An 18,898-nucleotide genomic window follows, 5' to 3' on the forward strand; every position below is an offset into this window, starting at 1 on the left:
ATTGAAATATCAAGCGCTGACATGTATAAGGATGAATAATGTGCTTAGATACTGCACATTTAATTCTTATTACTGCTTCCTAAGAGAGATGTTATTATCTCACTTTTATAGCTGAAGAATTTGAGACCTAAAGAAGATAGCTGAGAGAGCTAGAAGATAGCCAAGAATTGAGTCTAGTTTTGTTGGAATACAGAGACCATGTCTCTGGAATGACTTTCTCTTAGTGCCATCCTTCCTTCCAGGTTTAGCTTAAACATACCTCCTCCTTTGAGCCATCTTTGATCACCATGAACAGAAGCTAACTCTCCTGATTTTAAACGTTGATTGTACTTAGTGTCTATACTATTAAAAATGTTATCAAATCAAACCCTATGTATGAGATGCATCTTCCTTTTTTTAAAAAAAAGATTTATTTTATTTGTTTGAAAAGCAAAGTTACAGAAAGAGAGAGAGAGATAGAGAGAGAGAGAGAGAGAGAGAGAGAGCTATCATCCATCTACTGGTTCACTCCCCAAATGGTTTCAACAACCAGGGTTGGGCCAGGCTGAAGCCAGGAGCCAGGAGCTTCTTTTGGGTCTCCCATGTAAGTGAAGGAGCCATGTTCCACTGTTTTCTCATGTGCATTAGCAGGAAGCTGGAAGTAGAGCAACCAGGACTCAAATTGGTGCCCATATTGGATACTGGCACTGCAGAAGGTGGCTTAATCCCTTGTGCCACAGTACCAGCCCCATGAGTTATGCCTTCTAAACAGAACTGCAAACTGGAGAGCTGGGTTAGACATATTTTAACCCTCAAAAGTCAGTATGAGAGCATTTGTTGCAATGCATATTTATTTCTTAAAAGTACTCTAAACACAGTCAGTTCTTCACATTTTGGTCCCTTTGAGCAAGTAAATGAGCTGTCTGCAACATATATTCCTTATCTGCATGGAATGCTCTTTTTTTTTTTTTAGTTTTATATCTCTTTTAATACTAAGCCTTTTCTAGTCTTTCTCTATCAAGTAGAATTAATCAAGTCCCTCTTTATCTTACTCTAATATATTCATTATTGCATTTATGACACAGCTGTATTTTATATGCTTATTTTTATGTTTCCCTTGCTATTCTAAAACTCCACTGAGGAAATCATTATACTTTGTTTTTAATTTTGTATACTCAGCTCTTATTACAAATATCTCATATATAAGAGGTACTCAAAAAATATCTATTGAATTGAATAAGTACACCAAGTTGGAGGCCAAAAAAAAAAAATCTGAGAAGGAACAGCAAATGTACAGAGTGCTGGGGTAGCCAAGGAAAAATTACTTAACTTCTCTGAATTGTAAATAATACCAACTACAATTACAAGACTATTAAGATGGCACACGTAAAGAGGTTGAAGAAAGTAGGGGCCCAGAAAATGCCCATTCTCCTTATATTAAAATGAAAATGAGTTTGCAACCAAATTACTTGTGCATTTTTTGTACTCAGGGTTTGGCAGGGCCCTCTAAGGTGGTTTCTGACAAATTAGTATTCAGTATAAACCTTTCAAAGAGTTGCTCCCTTATCAATGTTTGATGATGATTGATAACGATGAAGAAGGACAAAGAAAAATCAGAGGAGAAGGGGAGAAAGGAAGATGAGGAGAGGAGAAAGAAGAAAGCATCCTATGTTTTCAATGTATTCTAATTAAATTTCTAGCCAGAAAGGGAATGCCCCAGGAAGTCCAATTTATCAAGCTGTTTGATTCTAAATAAAGAGCATCTAACAGGGAGACATGTAAATCCTATTTCCAAAGCACACGTTAAAGATTAATTGTGTTAGGAAATTGCTCTCCACCTGACTCAGAGTTACCAAGGTCACGTTGACCATCTAAGGACACGTCTTCTGCCTGAAGGAAGCCTTGGGAAAATATTGTGGGATATAAGCACCCTTTGCAGAAAGCAAGAAATAAACCACCTAAAATTTACATGCATTAGCAAATTTAGCCTACACTTACTCAATCAAATTTGACCCTGTTAGAGAATTGAGCTCATAGCAGAGAATAGCAAAGTTTATCTTAAACTGAAAAACAGAATCATCACTGTTTGCCTTAAAGTGTGAAAAGCTTTCATAAGTGGTGTCATTATAGCGTTTTTATAAATTTGCAGTGAAATTGCACCCCAGCTTGGAGCCACAAAGTAGTGATTGCAGATGCTGTAGGAAGGTGTCTAGCTGGAAACAGCCTGTGCTTGTTTCATTTCTCCGTCTGGGAGAGATGACAAGATTTTGAAAGTTAATTATCCACTTTGAGAGATGATTAGGATGAATAGCAATCGTGTATGTTTGAAATGTAGCTGCATGCGTTTTAAGTGTGTTCTCTTGATATCATTGTTGTATGATTACAAGTTAATGAGACCTGAGGGCAGCCCTACTGTGTGTAGTGTCATATCATGGGAGTGGCTGTCAGTTTTTCCCAAGCTGATCTCTCTTTCACGTGACTGAAGAAGTTGTCTTTTGGTTTCCTTGTTCAGACCTTCTTTTTGCATGTGTAGTGAATCTTCATGTTCTCTTGTCTTCTCCTCCAAAGACGGAAGATACAATTCACAAACAGGTCATCCTAAAAATGCCAGCAACAACCCTCTTTGCTGCCTCCCATGTCCATACCTAATTTTCTTTATCAACATGAACCTCTTTCCATAAAATTATCATTGTGTCTTCTTGGGCCTGCATTAAACATATTTAGTTCATAAGTCTCAATGGGCTACACAGGCTTGGGCCCCTAAAAATTCTTAAATTTATGATATTACTGTACATGTCATCTCTGTCCATAAATTCAAAAAATATTAGCTACTTCATGCCCTTCACAGGAAGAATTTCTGTGTGTGGGAGGGGGACATTTTTACAAAGAAATAAATACATCTTACTTGTTGATGAGTGATCATGCACAAACAAGCTACACACTGAGGGAGTGGAAGCTGAGAAAAGTTTGAACTGGTGGATACTGCAGAATGCTGAATTTATACTATTCTTCAGAGGTCTGGGAGTCCTACACCAGTGATTACACTGTTTTCCATCCCTACTAGTTCCTCTCACTTAACATGATTCTTTGCCCCATATGGGACAACATTTTTGCCCACTGAGTTAAAGCACTCCACTCTGTTGTGGACCTAGATTAGAATTTGAATATAAGAGAATGTATCTCAGATGCCATAGCCTAGCTTCCCTTTCTGAAGTCTTCAAGTGAAAACCTTCCATTACAACATTCCAAGTGCCTAAGTGTTTTCAGAATGTCTGTACTTTTCCCATCCATATTTCTCATAAGTCTTCCCCCTACCCCTGACAATGATACTTCTCTTGTAGTTGACAATCCAACAAATTTGCATGGCACCAATTATCCCTTCCTGATTCCTCTGATTCAAAAGAGCCCCCTTTTTTTGCTTCGCACTCCCCAAGCACTCTGTTATGATACTCATGCTCTGCTTTGCATTTTGATGGTGTACATTGTCTCCTTTCTCCTGGAGAATGTGCTCCAGAAAGAAAGGAGACACATCCCTGCTATTATTCTCATTTCCAATGCCCCAGCATGGAGTCTTATATGAGTGACTTAAAAATGTCTGCAGAAAGATCAATACATCATTTTATTTAATGTATGGCAGAACTTCCTTAAGATAATGCCAGTGAGGTTAATATATGCTAGTAGTTAATTAATACATTCATGTGAGAACAAGACTCTAGTGCCATATTCGGTTTGTGTGGTCCCCCTTAGGAGTACCTGGAGATGGGGGCATGGTTGAGATAGCTCAGAGATTCATCCAGTCCCCAAATGAAGGAAACAGCTACCACAGACAACTGCACAAACTCTCTGTAGAAAGGTCTTTGAAGATACCAGTCCATCCTCCCATGGACTGCTGTTTTCCTCTCTAGGTGGCATGGCACAAAGTCGATGCTTAATACATGAGATACGCTCTGTGCTCCCACACATATATCCAGTGCTTCTCTCCATCTCAGCTCTCACCACCAAACTATTATATTGAGTAACTTCCCTGTCCCTCATCACTAAGGACTAGGTCTTGGCAGTTAAAAAGCATAGCCTTAACTCCTAGATCAGTGCCTACCACATAACCATCCCTAGATAAATAGATGAACGTTTATTATATAAGTGAAGGAAAGAACATAAGAAGAAAAGATAATAAACATGAACATGGAAGTTTCCTACTCAGTTTTTCAAGAAATACTCATCCATTGGAAGCATTGTGAAGATTAGTAGCTTTAAGGGACAGAAATTTTCACAGGCTTCACCAGAATATACCCAGTGTCTAATGTTCAGAAAAAGCTAAACTTCAGGGAGCCTTGGTCACAACTTCCTACCGGGCCAGCAGGGCCATGCATTGAGAGCAGATGTGCAAATCCATTCCCTGCCCAGACCTCAGCAGCAATTTATGCATATGTGCACACAGTTATGTGAATTTAAAGAAGCAATAATATGAATTTTCAGGAGTCTTAAGAGACTTTATCAATCACATTCAATTCCTTTAAAGAGAAAAAATTTAATTTAGAGTGTTTAACTCTCCACACCCATATACTCTGGTCTACCACTTCTTTCCTACTCTTATTGTTAAAGTTTCATTCCTTAAGATCCAAAAGCCCATTGTCCCTTTACGTGTTTTTTATTTTTCTTCTAAATTGCCGTCACATACTGTTTTACTGCTTTAGCAGTCAGCTATTGGCATCATAGTGCTCTAGGGAAGTTGTGCTGATTCAGTTCCTGGCATCCCAAAGATGCCTAAACAATGCAGTAGGAATTCTGCAGATGTAACTTAAGCCATTAGGAAGGGGCACCCTGGTCAGTACCCAGCTCATCTGGTCATGGCTTACCTGAAACTACACAGGTTTGGGAACATCTTTGTAGCACTTGCTGCAGAGAACTCAGCAATGTTAGCAGATGGCATACAGAACACGACCCTGAACAGTCAGCAGGTGACACTCATAACAAGTCATCACGGAATCCATTTTCAGCAAAATCCCATTCCAATGAAATATCACTTCCCAAAAGACATCCATTTTTTTGAAAGAAAGTGACTACAGGGTACTATAATGCCAAGTGTGGTTGAAGCCTTGCAGATAACAAGGGTTCTCTTAGAGCCTCAGGGACCTTTCATCCATCATTTCCCTTTGGTGAGTCCTGAGCAGATCTCTCCTTCAACCTTCTTAGCTTCTGTAGATAGGACTGGAAGCCAGGTAGCACTCAGAATTTCCTTTCCTGAGCCCGATATTCATTCCCCTGCCTACTTTTCCTCCTCAGTAGAACACCTTGGGGAAGGAGGAGGAAGGGTCAAATGTAAGGAGAAAGGAAATAGGGAACTTTTATTCTACAGATCAGCTTTTCTTCTACAGTGGAAGTATATTCACCCTCACATTTCTTTAGGTATATTACCTATTTGTTTTTCAAGGAAAATAATTTTCTTCTTCTCTCCTTCTATTTTTTGCTAATGGAATGTATTGATCACAAGGCAGTCTATTAAACTACATTTTGTTGTATGTAGGTTGGACATCAGATGTCATCAATAAGTCAAAATATTGGTATGCAAAACTTGGGTCAGGTGTATGCAATACCAACACTGGGTAATGATGTATAGTTCACCAACATCACTCACTGACATGGAAGCCAATATCTTCCCTTCCACCACTTGCTTCTTCCATCCCCACCAAGAGGTAGAATGTACAATACTTACAGATTTTCACAGCTCCTGATATTCTCTCAACAAGGTCCCTCCTTCTTATTATCCCCACTAGTGTTTCCTGAAATTTTATTCATCTTCCAAGATCCAGGACAAATGCTACCTCTCCTAGTCAGCATTCCATGAGGCCTTAGCCAGCAAGAGTAGCTTTTCCACTAGTATTCTTATGGTTCTTTTATATATATATATATTATATTAAATATATATATTTAATAAATATAAATTTCATAAGTACAACTTTTGGGTTATAGCAGTTCTTCCACCCATACTTGCCCTCCCACCCCCAAACCATCCCACCTCTAACTCCCTCTCCTATCCCATTCTTCATTAAGATTCATTTGTAATTATCTTTATATACAGAAGATCAACTCTATACTGAGTAAAGATTTCAACAGTTTGCATCCACACAGACACACAAATATAAAGTACTGTTTGAAGACTAGTTTTACCATTAATTCTCATAGTACAACACATTAAGGACAGAAGTCCTACAGAGGGAGCAAGTGCACAGTGACTCCTGTTGTTGATTTAACAACTGACATTATTATGGTTCTTTTATATAATGCCAGGCTATGGCATTCTCCCTTTCTGTAATTTCCTGCTGTTACAACTCCAGTGAGAATGTAGGAGACAGGATACTTTTGCTTGGCATGGTGAGTCAACTAGATGGCTTAACAAAAAGACCTCTTAAATAGATTCCCCACCTCACTTAACCCATTGGGTTAAGTGACCAATTACATGAAGGAGACACCTGACACTGTTAATGAATAGCTGATATCCATTAACTAGTAGTTAGCTCAGGAGCTAAGAGACCTCTGTTCTGATCCTACCTCCACCACTAACAACTTTCCCAAACTCATATGATGGTAAACCGAAAGTTTACCTTTGGTAAATCATTTATTTACTTGGTAAATCTTACTGGCAGCCTTTACCTTGGTTACATCATTGTTTGCCAATTGTTAATTCTTTCATGTGTGCTTTAGTCTTCCAATCTTCTTTCATTAGCAAGAACATTACACCAAGAGAACACCAATCAATGCCTATGTAAAATAATCTCAGACTTCTTTCATGAATGCATATACTGAAGAAAAGATGGCTGAAGAGGAAGGAAGATGTGGCTCTTCTGTGTGGCCTTGGGCAAGTTATTTAACCTATGTAACATATAGATAACAACCATAACAACTTAGACTACATGGTTATGGGCATATAAGCGCTAAGGATTAGAAAATACTTAGCTGTAAATGTCCTAAAATACTAACAATTTCTATTACAACTATACTGTTTCTTAATTTGTAGTCCAAGCTCATAGTGTTTCCTTATTCTTATGGGTAGTGAATCCACAATAGATTTTATACTGGACACTGTCTATTTTTAAAGGGCTTTTTGAAAGATTATATTTTTGGTTCTTGTTTTCTTAAGAAACATGGGGACAAATGCATATAGATCTTATTATTGTGAACAATGCAGCTTACCATGATAATTTAAATCCTTTGCAGATACATAGGAGAAGAATAAAATTCTTGCCAAAAATGATGGGTCCAACCAACGATAATTATGTTAATTATATCCAACTGTCAGCAAAGAGATCAAAGGTGAAGTCTGTTCTTAGCTTCACAGAATGATAATGGTTATAAATAGTTATTCTTAGGCGCTAAAGTGTATTTTGCAATTGTAACTGACACCATTTGACTTTCACTTATTGTAAGCTAAATGATTTGTAATGTATTTTGCTATTTGAAGCAATGGATACTTTTAGCTCAGTAAAATTCATCATTATTCAGTGTGACCCACCTTCCTATTCACAATTTGCTCTAGTGCTTGAGAGCATTGTTGAACAAGAAACAAAGGACTTGGAGAAATATCTTCCTTGGAAAGCCCTAGGATTGCATATATTCTCCAGCTTTTCACATTTTAAGCACCTTTAAGTTTTACCACCTCTCTAATGCTTTCTTCAGTCTTTCTAGTACTGAACATTTACAGTATTCCAAGAACTATACTAAATGTCAAATATATATAGCAGTTTATCTCATTTACTCCCTCAAAAACCCTGTAGTAGGTGTGAGCATCACCTGGTTTACAAGAGTAGACACCTGATCCAGGTGACATGAGTAGAACCTAATTATGGATCTCAGATTTGAAACCAGGTCCTTCTGTTCAGGTGCTCCTCCCTTACCTGCTATTGTGTATTGCCCTGGCTTCCCATAACATTCTGTGCTTTCACTTCTCAATGCCTGTCACTTGGATTATGAGATACAAGGAACATAAAAATGATTGGAGGATAATGGTCATAATAATAGCCAACATGTTTTTAGTATTTACTTGTGTCAAACTGTTCTAGGAGCTTTGCGTGCATTAACTCATTCAGTTTTAACAAGTCTATAATATAGGCACTATTATTCCTTTTCCATGAATGAAGAAACTAAGGCACACAGGGATTAATTATTGAGAGAGAGAGAGAGAGAGAAAGAGAGAGACTCAAATTAGAGGGTCTGCAGGAGTCCAAATAACCTCTCTGCCCAGAAACAAAATTTGCAATCATATCCTAGCTGCTTTGGCTCATTCTTTTACCTTACACCTGAATCATTCATCCAGGTGCTTATTTTCCCCTGGTACTGTAAGTCTGCTTGCCTCACAGGCCAATAGCTTTGCATTCTTCTCACTATCTTACTCATCCAGTTTGGCATGATAATAGGGTTCTACCTGTCTTCCTTCTTGTACACAACCTTGTAGAATAGGGATTATTCTCACTTTACAGATGAGGAAGCTGGGGAACAGAAAAGCTAAGTGAGTAGCTAATCTAGGATTTCATAGCAGACAGTCTGGCTCCAGAACCTGGCCTTTAATCCACATACTGTGAAAGCATTCCCTTCTCAAAGACCCATAGCCTTCTATCTGTACATGTGATACCATACTAAACTGTATTGTCTTATATGGATCTTATACTAAATTGTACTATCATATCATTGCTTTCTAACTTTGATTATAAAGAGTTTAAGGCATTAAGTCATCTCTTTTTCTTCCTCAGAGTGTCTATTTCAATACTGGACTTGTTATTTGCTGAATCTTAAACTGGAAATTCTGTTCCAGATTGGAATGTCTAGACAAGCAGAGCCAGAAAACTCTTGTAATTCTCAAAAGTTTTCTAAGTGCTAACTGAAGTTTCTTATTACTCTCTTCTCTCCTGGGCACTCTTCTCCATCAAGTCACCATCTTCACCTTTGCATGTTTAGTCACAACTTTATTTAGCTCTACTATATTACTCCTTCTAGATGTCTTTCAGACATCTCAGCATGTTGAGACTGAACTTTTCGTCTCCTGAAATCCACTCATCCAAAAATGCACAAGTCACCAGCAATCAGCTCTTGTATGAGATGTTGATAGGGGAAATGGGGTGAGAGGTATATGGGAACACTTTGTATTACTATCTCACAAATATTTTTGGAAATTTAAAATTATTCTGAAATGCAATGTTAAGAAATAAAAAAAAATTCTGCCTAAGTTCTCACATTAAAAATAATTATAATAAATACCAAGACTGTTAAGTGTACACATTCTACTTCATTTTCCTAATTTTGGTATGTATGACTATAATTCTCCAAATATGGAAACATTTTCTGTATATACTAAATAATAATTTTAATTTCTACCTTTAAAAATCAAAAATGCAGGGCCAGTGTTGTGGGACAGCAGATTAGGCTGCCCATGATACCCGCATCCCGTATGAGTGTGGGTTCGAGTCCTGACTGCTCCACTTCTGATCCAGCTCCCTGCTAATGTGCCTGTGAAAGCAGCAGAGGATGGCCCAAGTGCTTGGAGCCCTGATACTCCTGTAGAGTATCCTGTAGACTCAGATGGAATTCTAGGCTCCTGGCTTCAACCTGGCCTGGCTTGGGCCATTGTAGCCATTTGGAGAGTGAGCTATCAAGTAAAGATCTTTCTGTATCTCCCTCCCTCTCTATCATTCTGTCCTTCAAATGAACAAAATAAATCTTTTAAAAATAAAATATGCAATCTCCCCTTCCTCTGTACACATAGGTTTTAATGAGTCAAACAAGTAAGATAGAGTGAGATACCATTTTCCATGTAAATAAGTAACAATTACTTAAATCTTTCTGAATATAAGATCATATGTATAAAGTCACGTACACTGTACATGTACAATGTAGTGTTTATAACTATCTTATGAGGTGAATATTATTATTCCCATTTTATAGATGAATAAACCAAAGCCCAAATGACATGATCTGCCCAACTTTCACATGACTGATAAATGACGGGATAGGATTTGAACCTATATCTGCTCCCAGGGCCTATACATGCTCTTCTTATCCTTGGTGGTCTCCAAATAAACCAAATATGAAGATAGGACAAGGAAATATGAATATGAGCCTTGCTTGTTTTTTTTTTTACATCAGGTAAACCATAAGTTCCTTAATAGAAATAATCAACAGGTTTCCAAATTAAAATATTTATGCAAATATTAGTTATTACTATTGTGACTCATGATGACTCACATGAGGACTCTACAAATAAACATCATTCAGCTGAGAAGACTAAGACACAAAAAGATTTTTCTGGAGGTGAATAAAGCTCCATAATTTTGAGAAACAGAGAAAATCTGCAAAGGCATAGGCTTTTTTTATTTGAGCACCTACTATGTTTGAGCGTATGGTAGTCTACGGTCTTATAGAAATGATACACAGTCTTGACCTTAGGAGCTCCCGGAAGTGAGAAGAATGCATAGAAGCAATAAGGCATAATGACATTGCTCAGATTCTACAATGGGAGATAGAAGAGGTTACAAATCAGCAGCCTGCCAACCAAGTGTGACCCACCACTCTGATTCCTTTGATTTCACAGTGTTTCCAGAACTATGAATCAAGTGTTAACATTTCTAAATTGAAAAAATTCACATCCAAATATACATTTGTGGTTACCTAAAGAGTTAAAAATCTAATAACACAAAGTCCCAATTTTTGTGTGGCCTTATCAACTGAACCCAGTACCCGCTGCCTCTGAGGGTGGTATGTGAATATATTTGATTATAGAGTCCATGTTTCTCCAAACTAACAATATTTTGGGAGAGTTATCTATGACCATTTTTTACCAGGTGCTCATTTGATATAATATTTCACCTTGGTAACATTGCTCATGTGACTACAGATAAAATCATGCTCTGACATTTAAGGTGACATACATAAAAACTTTCAAGGAGTAGTTATAGCTGGAGGAAGGACTGGAGTACATAAGTTGGGGGGGGAAGGAATTTAGGGTAGATATATAGAAATGTGGAAAATAAATTGTACTGTTGACCTTCCTCTCTCTTTCCATCTCATCTTCCTCCCTGTCTCTAGATCATCTTCTTCTCCTGAGAAAAGGGGGTTCTCAGGACCCCATATCAAGCACCTTCTTCCTATTGGAGTTATAATAAGTTTTGTTAGCAAAATCTCTACAGACTGATAATATTTTACTATAAAGATATATTTTAATGATCCTAATAACCATGTTACTCATATGATTTTGCTCTGCTCTAGGAAACACAGAGAATACAAATAATATATACATATTCTTCCTGACTTGCATGAGGCTAGCATCTGGTGTGAGAGACCATTTTGTACTGTGGAGGATGTGCTGACTCTAGGGTGAAACAATTTGATTTTAAATCCCACCTGTGACTCATAATTAGTGCAGTGACCTTGGGGTGTTACTCACTTATGCTTGGGTTCCAGATGTAATAATGAGAAGCATACAGTATTATTTTTCTAAGTATTTATATAGTTATTGTGGGATTACAGAAGTCCATTTAAAACATCATAAGCATCTACTGCTATTATTATTGTTTTAACTTATTTATTTATTTCAGAGTCAGAGAGACAGGTAAGAAGAAAGAGATGAAGAGAAAGACACAGAAAGAGCTCCCAGCTGCTTGTTCATTCCCCAAACACCTACAATACTGGAGATAGGTCAAGGCAGAAGTTGGGAGGTAAGAACTCAACACATGTCTCCCACAGGGGTGGCAGAAACCAAATCACTTGAGGCATCATAACTGCCTCCCAGGGTCTGCATTAGCAAGAATCAAGAGTAAGGAGCTGGAACTGGAAATTAAGCCCGGGCATTCCAATATGAGATAAGGCATCTTAACTGCTGTGCTAAATGCCTGATCTCCAGTGACTAGTGTTATTATTCAGATAAAATAAAAAATAAATTCAAAATCACTTAATGAAGAAAACATCTAAGGCAATATAACATTAGTGGGTAAATAAATGAACATTTATGGAGCACCTACTATGTGCCAGATAATTTATGTGCTTCATCTCATTTAATCCTCACAATATGACAGTGAGTTAGATTTTATTATCCCTGTTTCGGGGCGGAGAGGAAATAGCGGCAGAAAGTACTTTTCCACTTGTGGCTGTAGTAGCTTGTTTAGTAGTAGGCTTGTTTGATTATGAAGCTCAGGTCTACCCATTGTGGCCTCAGTTTGGAATTAGGACAAAGACAACTGCCAAGTGCTAAAGAGAGCTTCCAATTTAGACTCCAAAGGGCACTGTAGACTTCCTCAACATGGGGTTTAAGTAAGCCAGCTACCCATCACACTTCTGACTCAAGACAAAGAATAAAACATATAGTGACTTCCTCTTGGAGGCAGATATGAAGATGACTGGCAAATCCTTGGGAGAGAGTAAATGAATCATTCATGTAAATGAAAATATTAATGCATGCCTTGGCATGCTCATCTCTCTCTCATGCCTACTATGAAGAGGCAATGTTTGTGTCTCTATAGGACATGTGTATTTCAATATGCTTAGCATGGATTAATGCATACAGTTACTGATAAATGTCTTCAAAGATGGTCTGTATTGTATATTGAGAGAATATGTGCTTTGAGGTCAATATAGATTGAAAAGCGTCTCTGTCCACAAAAGGCAAGTACTGTCCACTAAAACCTTGCCATCTGACACAAATGCAAGCCCTGAGCTTTTCATTCTCTAATTTCTGAATTATCTACCTTGTCAGAAATCTCATGGAGAGAAGGCAAATCGTTATGCTCTTTTGGACAAGTGTAGAACTTAAAGGAAGGGGACAATTAGTTCTAAGGAGGCTGGTATGTTTCTGGCTCTATTAAATGCATTCATGTGAATTTATTTAACCTTCCACAATTAAATGTGAATCACAAGAGGAGACTATTTGTCTCTTTTATTTTGCCCTGTATTCCCAGAATAGTTGTTGTCACATAAGAGGTGCTTGTTTTGGCTACTATATGTTGTTCTCTATATCATTTCTTCATCCTTCCTATGCATTCCAATGTATTTATTATAGGGAACAAAAGGGGGAGGGCAGGTTGAGAACCATATTCCCCGAATGTCTTGTCAGTAGAGCTGCAGTGTAGATTCTCCCAACCAGAGTAACCTCCACACATCTGGGGATAGAGAGGGGCACCAGCAGACTGGCACAGGATTTCGTACTTTTCATCACTGCTACAGTTTCCTCAGACTCCACAGATCACTGTTGGATATTAGCTTCTGGGCTGCAAAAAAGTATGGCTCAGGCAATACCTTCCTGAAATTTCCTGATTCAGGTGGAGTTCTCCCACCATTAACTATCACCTCTTTGCACTATTACCTTGAATTACATCCCTTTCTGTTTAAATATCAAAGGTATTGTCTGTTTCCCTGGGTAATTTAATTTTCAAAAAATACTAGGATACTTTAAAAAGCTTGTGGAAAGGGGAATTAAAAGCTAAGTTTATTTTAGTGTGAAAATTTTTGAAAGCCATGCATAGTTTTTCATAATACTAATTTTCCATGAAATGTTTGACATGCCCTTTTATTTGTTAAACAACTGAGTGAATAAACAATCCATTCAGTGGGCATTATTTTCCCAACCTCACAGTTGCAGAATTGAGGCTACTGGCAATGAAGTACTTTAAGATTACATGGCCAACTATTAAATGTCAGGGCTGAGGCTTAAGCCCTCATCTGTCTGATGCCAATATGTGCTTTTGCTTTTTTTCCAGGCACTGCTCTAGAGGACATAACACACTACACTGCTGCCAAAATCTTATCTGAGAGGATAAGAGCTGTTGTTTTCACTGTTCCTCATGCCACTGCCTTGCCTGCAAATTGGAAAGGTACATTAATTCTCAAGACAAGCTGTTTATTAAATATGTGTTTAACCCAGTGAGTTACCCTGTTTAAAATGTAGATTATATCTGCAATGCTTGAAGATATAATGTATGTATGGTATACAGTAGAAACTTGCACAGAATAAATTGAGTGACCAAATGGATCAAAGTTTACTGGTTTTGCTTGGCTAGAAATTCATTGGCAGATTGTAGGCTCTGACTCAAGAGTCATTTAGGCTATGAACCACTTGTAGCTTGTTAATAACATTAACTAACTTCAATGTCTGGATCCTGCCCACTGTTCAGCACAATAACAGGACCTACCTACTAGGTACTGATGTAAGCTGTTGATCTTTCTTGATAAACTTGAGTTGTCAAAGACATCGTAGTTCTAAAATAGACAAGAACCCATCCCTCCTTTCCAAGTGATAGGCACTGAAAACTAGTAACCTCCTTCCATTGTAATAAAGTAGGAAGAGCACCAGCACCAAATTTGGAACCAACCACTTACCAGACTTGAAATCAAGGGAAAGCTGTTTCTGTGACCTCAGTGGTCTCACTTCTATAATGGTGGTGGGAATAACTCTCTTCTAGCACTTACTGTGAAGATGAACTATTGTAGACAGAAAGCAGCTAGCATAGCATCTGGACTGTGGTATGGGTTCAGTGAACAAAACAGAACTGCCATCATTAACAATGAGTAAGGGTTTGTTGATACATATATAGTTGTCATCCTGCAGACCAGTCCACATTAGTCAGCAAGACTCTGCAGTCCCAAACAGACAGCAGTGGTGTGGAGAAAGAAATAAAAGCATGTTTTCCATACTCATAATTATACTACTTACCGAAGGTATGCAATGGCAAGAATCAAATGACTGTGTTTTATATCTTTTGGAGCCTTCACAACGCCTGATGCCTTTGTGGAGAGGAGTGGGAATGGTTGGCAGAGAGTGGGTAGAACAGAATTGTCATATTTCACTTTCCTTTAAGATGAAAGCCAAGATTAGACTCACTAGAAGAATCTGGGGGTGGGCAGGTAAAGCTGAATGCCTTTTGCATGCCAGAGGTTAAAGCTGCAGGAATGAGCAAGGTCATGAATAGTTTGGGATTAAATGAGGGAAAACCAAACCACATCTGACCTCAGAAAACTCACAGTACTAGTCACTAGCTTAGCGCTTGGCATGCAGGAGAGGCTCAATGAATTTCTTTTTAAATTAATATATCAGGCTGAAGAGTATATCATCCTTCCTCAAAATGTCTGTGTTCCTCACTTTCTTTATGGTTTGTGAAAAGGTAACTGAAGTGGGTGTACTTCCTGAAGAATCTGAATCTTTTAGTCTGGAAAGGTCCTCTTCTGCAAACCTATCAAGCCGGAGCTAACATTTATGTATTATTTATACAAATCCTACCAGGCACTGTTTTCCCATCCTACTTCCGTATGTTAAACCCCACCCAGACTTTGAGAGCACATGTGTTTTGCATGGCTGAAAATTCCTCATTGTCCAGCAGGGTGCTTGGCTAAAGCAAATTTTCAATAAACACAGATTTAACAGTTGATTAACTAATTAGTTTTATTTTTTAAATTTATTTATTTTTTAATTTGTATGTATCTCATAAACACATTATTATATACACAATAATTTTTCCCACTGTACCTGCTCTCCCACCAATTCTCCACACCCTTCCTGCTCCCTCTCCTGTTTTATCCGAGAAAGCAAAATAAAGAAAGAAGAAAAAAGAATGAATGGAGTAAAGAAAACTAAGAGAAGTGTTCCTCAACAGTCTATGCAAAGACTAATCAATTAGTTTCAAACTACTGTCAGAGAATGAAGAAATAAATGGAAGGCTTTGGAAACTTATGAGTGTGGAAAAATGAAGTGTGTGCATGTAAGAAAGGACTAGTGCTCAGCCTGAAAAAGAGAAGACTTAAGAAACCAGAGGGGCCAGCACTGTGGCATAGCGGGTAAAGCAGCTGCCTACAGTGCCGGCATCCCATATGGGCGCCAGTTCAAGTCCCGGCTGCTCCACTTCCCATCCAACTCTTTGCTACGGCCTGGGAAAGCAGTGGAAGATGGCCCAAATCCTTGGGCCCCTGCACCCATGTGGGAGACCCAGAAGCTCCTAGCTCCTGGATTTGGATTAGCTTGGCCATTTGGGGAGTGAACCAGCAGATGGACAAGCGTGCTCTCTCTCTCTCTCTCTCTCTCTCTCTCTGTGTGTCTCTTTAACTGTCTTTCAAATAAATAATAAATCTTTTAAAAAAAGAGAAATAAACCAGAAAGTGGGTGCTGCCCTATCAATATAAGTAGAACTGGAGTGTGAAAGAGGGCCATGCATGGAGGGGGACTGATTATATTGGTTCTAGGAGAGAAGAAATGAGCTCTCCTTCATTCCTCAACCATGTGTGGAGATACAACAGTGAGGCACTGGTTCCAAGCATTAACATTACGTTGAAGGAGTAAAACAAACAAACAAACAAACATAGTACCACAGCCTAGAGCAAAGTTGAATACATGCTGGAGGTACTTTTTTTTAAAGATTAAAAATTAGATTAGAGGCCGGCATTGTGACACAGTGTGTCAAGCTGCTGCTTGCGATGCTGCCATCCCATATCAAAGTGCCAGTTGGAGTCCTAGCTGCTCTGCTGTGCTTCTGATCCAGCTCTGTGCTCATGCACCTGGGAAGGCAGTGGATGCGAAAAACTTGGTCCCTTCCTACCCATGTGGGAGACCTGGATGGAGTTCTTGGCTCCTGCTGGATTTGCAGCCACTGGGAAATGAACCAGCTGATGGAAACATTCTCTCTCTCTTTCTCTCTCCCTCCCCACCTCCCTTTCAAATAAGTAAAACAAATCTTTTTAAAAAGAACAAATTATTTCTTTGGTGCTCACTCTGCCAAGGATAACCTGAGGAATTGTGATTCAGAAGCTAAAATAGCTTAAAGGAAGAGATGAGATAGAGAATTTCAAGACAATATAGTTTAGGGGCCGGTGCAGTGGCTTCTTAGGTAAAGCCGCCGCCTGCAGCATTGGCATCCCATATGGGCGCCGGTTTGAGTCCTGGCTGCTCCACTTTCAATCCAGCTCTCTGCTATGGACTGGGAAAGCAGTAGGAGATAGCCCAAGTGCCTGAGCCCCCCGCACCCATATGGGAGACCTGGAAGAGACTCCTGGTTCCTGGCTTCGGATTGGCGCAGCTGTGACCTTTGCGTTCAATTGGGGAGTGAACCAGCAAATGGAAGACCTCTCTGTTAGTAAAATGGTGCAGTCTTATCTATGGCTCAATCTACACCCTGACACCATCCTAGCTCTAGCCTCTGCCACCATTGCTGGATGACAGGTGACCACATGGCCCAACCACAGGTGTCAGCTCCATCCCTACCCTAATGGGATTCGCTACTCCTATTTCCCTGCCCACCTCCCACCAAAGGTTTAAGAGGACCTGTTCCTGAAATTGTGGCTCTTTCTCGCTCTCTTGCTCTCTCTCTTGTGCTCTCCTCTTTCTTTTATTCTTTGTCTGTTTGGTTTCCCCACCAATAAACCTTTCCCTTACTCTGGTATTTGGTGTGTTTTGTGGTGGCCTTACACTCTCTCTCTGCCACTTCTCTCTCTGTGTAACTCTGACATTCAAATAAATAAATAAGTGTTTTTTTTAAAAGACAATACAGTTTACTTTTATCTTATAAAAGCTTATCTTTTTATCTTTGCAAATGTAGTTATTATTTGAGATACAATAATACATACTCAAACTATTATGCCTGCTAAACAAAAGAAAGGTAGACTGGCCATGCTTGTTATTAACCATCAGGCAGCTTGTCTAGAAGAAAATGAACAATCTCTACTGCACTTTTGGAAGTCTCTGGATGTTTTTCAGGGTGCATTACCATAGGAATGTGTGGTTGGTGGTCTCTGTCAGGTATAGAGGTTCAGGGGTCAAAAAGACAAGGAAGTGACACACAAACAGGGGTCCATGGAAGTTGGAAGACAGTGGAGGATTGACTGTCACATCCCACTAGGATTTTTCTCAGGACCTTCTCCAAACTGACACATTACCTCTCCCATGATTTTTATACATATTTACATCAAGTTATCAGCATTATGCTTTTACTAGCACTATTTTTAATAAACTTCCTTTCAATTTTCTGCCTATGAGAACTATGTCTACTGATTGCAGATATATTTTTATAATTACTCATCTTCTTAAAAGGCCTCCTATTTGAATGTTATTCTATTTGTTGTTCTAATCACTTAAAACTAACAATAGTTTAATTCCACTTTTTAAAATAAAGATTCCAGACTTTTGCTCCCCAAGTTGTCACCTCTAGAAAGAACTTAATAATAACTATTTAGTAATACGATCCCTGAACTGAGCAAATATACTTCCATGGGTTGAAAAGAACTGATACCCAAGAAAGAGTTCATGATTTGCCCAAAGTCACGCTGCAATTAAGCAGAAGGAGTACAGTTCAAAGCCAAAACTCCAGTCTTCTATGCCAGTTCCCATTCAACTTCTAAATAGAGAAAAGTGCAGCCTCTTTAATTCTCTTTCTAAAAAGATCTTATACAACACAATATTTTCATTGCAGCCCTGTCTGCCTACAGTTAATAATTTTCCAAACCCACACATACAATGAAACCAGCATAGGCAAACTGGAATGGGTCACTCTTTTAATATTTCCTTAAGCACATCTGCATTTACATAATTAAAGTGGCCTGTGTTTGTAGGTCTAAGCTAAGACAATGATATTCAGAGAAAATATGAATAAAGCAGGTTTGTTTTAAGAAAGAATTTCTTGGAATAAGCTTTTGTCTCTTGTCTACACTGAAGTTTAAATAACCTTTTCTCAATATACCCAATGAGTTTTCAAGTGCAGTTTTCATTCATTTGCCCTTTGAAATGAAATCACTGTCATTTAAAGGAGATAAGCAAACTCTGTTCCACCTATGCTTGTTGCAGCTGTCTAGACATATGACATTCAGACTGATGTGCACTGCTGGATGGTGGTGGACATGGAGCTCACATGATGTTAATGTATCTTCTGGTTCACTTATAAGTAATTCTGTTTTCATTTCTGTC

The 18,898-nt window shown here is 38.6% G+C and overlaps 1 protein-coding gene and 1 long non-coding RNA gene across 31 annotated transcripts in view; one reads left to right on the forward strand and one right to left on the reverse strand.

The window, feature by feature from the left end:
• The window catches only part of DLG2 (discs large MAGUK scaffold protein 2), a 2,256,157-nt gene that overhangs the window by 208,343 nt on the left and 2,028,916 nt on the right, over positions 1 to 18,898 (reverse strand). The window lies entirely within an intron of this gene.
• The window catches only part of LOC103349814 (uncharacterized), a 45,219-nt gene that overhangs the window by 16,079 nt on the left and 10,242 nt on the right, over positions 1 to 18,898 (forward strand). For both annotated transcript variants that reach the window (XR_011389818.1, XR_007910101.2), the window contains exons 2-3: positions 11,562 to 11,681; positions 13,716 to 13,829. This is a non-coding gene — a long non-coding RNA (uncharacterized lncRNA). The remainder of the gene's footprint in view (positions 1 to 11,561; positions 11,682 to 13,715; positions 13,830 to 18,898) is intronic.

This window comes from Oryctolagus cuniculus, chromosome 1, assembly GCF_964237555.1.
Source record: "Oryctolagus cuniculus chromosome 1, mOryCun1.1, whole genome shotgun sequence".
NCBI classification, from domain to species: domain Eukaryota; kingdom Metazoa; phylum Chordata; class Mammalia; order Lagomorpha; family Leporidae; genus Oryctolagus; species Oryctolagus cuniculus.